Source organism: Phodopus roborovskii, unplaced genomic scaffold (assembly GCF_943737965.1).
Source record: "Phodopus roborovskii unplaced genomic scaffold, PHOROB, whole genome shotgun sequence".
Lineage (NCBI taxonomy): Eukaryota > Metazoa > Chordata > Mammalia > Rodentia > Cricetidae > Phodopus > Phodopus roborovskii.
In genome coordinates, this window is record NW_026125724.1 from 270,077 (window position 1) to 273,233 (window position 3,157).

The following is a 3,157-nucleotide window of genomic DNA, read 5'->3' on the forward strand; positions in this document are numbered from 1 at the left end:
TTACCACAAATAAGAATATATAACAATGGAAGCTGTGTAATACAATTTTCTCACTGTTATTCAATAACACACAAGAAGATAGGCTAATCTACCTATATCCCATCTAAACCGTATCTTTCCCACCATATCCTATTCCTGTCTAAAAGATAAACCCGAGTCTAAGCTTGGCTCCTTTAAGGGAGGTTTACTGACTCAGCATAAGCAACAAAAAAACTGCATTGATTTACGATATTCTACAATTTATTAATGTGTATAAGAGCTGACAATGGCAATGATCACATCTCCAAGCTTGCAACATGCTGCTGGAAGGCAGCTCAGACCAAGGCAGTGAGTACAGCTCTCAGTGCTGGCTTTATATAGCTGCTGCCATCTTGGATAGACCGCAGCTAACACAGCTATCACTTTCGTTTTAGAAATGTTGTTGGTTACCTGATAAAAGACTTGTGGCTACAAAAACATACAGATTCACAGTAAAGACAGATTCACATTAAGGAAAAGCACTAAAGGTTTACAACGTGTTCTAAAATATATGTAGGCGAGGGAGAGAAAAGAAATAAAATGGATTTAAAAAGACAGCTAGGAGCTAGGTGTGGTGGCACATGCCTTTAATCCCAGCACTCGGGAGACAGAGGCAAGCAGAGCTCTGTGATTGCAAAGTAAACCTGGTATGCAGAGGAAATCCCAGGACAGATAAAAGTTACACAGAGAAACCCTTTCTCAAAAACTAAAAAAAATACACAACTAACAAAAACAGAGTAATAAAAAAGCCACATAAAGATGAAAAAAAGCAGAGAAAACTGTGGATACTATATGCTATTTTGTTGTCTTCAAATAGTTTGAATGCTGAGGAAATAACAACTGTTAAAACAAATGCTGCTGCATCAATCCAATTTATATATTTTAAAAATGCTTTGACTTCAATATTTAAGTCTAAGGACAAGTTACTGGGGAAAAGGATTTCTATTTTTGTTTCCACAGAAAATGTAAAGCTGTAATTCCTTCCAGACTAATATAGTTTGATCAAGCCAGACCCCCTGAAACAGAGTTGCAGGCGATCCAACATTCAAAACAGTTGAGACATAGCTGCCTTGCAGACTACAGCCAGGATTTCTACATCTTCTTAGGATCCCTATGGCAGTGCCTCCTACCAGCAGAAAGCAGTCTGGAAAGAACAACCAAATATTGTTTACAAATGTTTGTTTTCCTTTAAATGGGGTTGGTTATAAATGGTTAATGACAAGAACCAATCTCTTTCTAAAGGTAAAAAGGGAATTATGATAAAGATATGAATACTTTGTATTGAAATGGATTTTCATTTATTTATAAAAAATTAAGGTCAACTTTGTGATATGTATATTTCTCATTTAGCTATTTTGTTTATATAGCTCATTTAGAAATATAATGTATTTCTATGTATATAAGTCAGATCTTATAGATAAGGTAGTTAAGATATGTATCTGAGATAAATAGGCATTCTTCAATCCTTTCAAAAAACATACAGGACATGGCATTTAAAATGGTCTAGGGTTTTTCTTGACAGTGAGACATAAATGCTCCTGAAACACCACCAGTGTCAGAAAGGAATTTGGATATCGAAGAAATGCGTTGTGAAGGTTACTTCCAATATGGCAAGACTAGCAATTTGGACAAGATACTGCTCTTGTCTGGTCTGATTGACTTTATTCTGTATAAACTGGACATGCAGGACTCACAGGAAAGTGACTGCTGGTACAAGATGGACATTGATACAGAGTTCCTGCTTCGTGGAAGAATTTGCCAGACAGACTACTGGACACAGAGAAAAGTGACTGACAAACTGCAAAAACAGGTGGACAGTGTAGTTTCCTCCTTTGCTGAGGAGTCTGCCAGACACTCTATGGCCATAGGCTGAAGATGGAACACTACAAGAGAACTTCGGGTGACTGACCAGGCGAGTGTCTCTGTCATTTCTAGAGTTTATATATTATCCTTCTGTGGTCTTTGATGGAGTTGAAGACAGATAGTTATGGTTATAGTGTTCCTAAGTTGGGATTAAAGGTAAGTTACATATAGGACTTTAGATTCACAAATGTAGGATAGATGATAGAACAGTTTCTTTTAATCTTGCTAAATGTTAATGGACTAATATTGTTAACTGTGATTCTTATTTGATAACTGTTGTGTGATATATTTTGTTTGTTAAGGTTAAAACCCTTCTTTTTATTTAGACAGAAAAGAGGAGATGATGGGCATGTCATTCTGTAAATATGTTTCTCATACTGGTTAATGAATAAAGCACTGTTGGCCAATATGAAAGCAAGATAGGCAGGACTAGGAGACAAGGAGGAGAGAGGGACTAGTAAGGAGGAGTGAAAATGGAAGATGGAGAGAGCAGAATGCCAGCGGCAGCTCTCCAATAAGATGAAACCACATGGAAGTACTTAGATTAATGAAAATGTGTTAATAATTAAGACAGAGCTAGCCAATAAGAAACTAGTACCTGACCAACAACATTATATCAAATACAGAGTCTCTGTGAGTTCATTGGGGCTGGCGTGTCCATGAGAACAGACAAGCAGAAAAACATTACTCTTTTCAAGGTATCTCTTCATAGGGAATGTGCTTCCAAAGTCCTTTTGTCCACCAGGGATACATTCTCGTCTCCCAGTCAGAGGTCTGTGAGACTGCTCAGGCCTTCAAACAGAGAACCATGTTCAGAGGGTCTGAGTTGGTCCAAATCTGGTTTCCCAGATATCAGTCTTGTAGTGCATCAGCTCCTTATTCAGGTCAGCTGTCTCTGTGGGTTTCTGTAGCCTGGCCTTGACCCCATTTCTTATCATTCCTCCCTCTCTGCAACTGGATTCCAGGAGTTCAGCTCAGGCAGTGTTCAGCTGAGTGTGTCTGCTTCTGCTTCCAACAGCTATTAGATGAGTGTTCTATGATGGCATAAGTTAGTTATCAATCTCATTATAAGGGAAGGACATTTAAGGTAGCCTCTCCACTGTTGTTCAGATTGTTAGTTGGCGTCATCCTTGTAGGTCTCTCGACATTTCTCTAGAATCAGTTTTCTCTTCATACCTATAATGGCTCCCTCTATTATTATCTCTCTCTCTCTCTGTCTCTCTTTGCTCTCCTTTATTCATCCTCCACCTCAATCTTCCTAGTCCTAAGTGTTCTC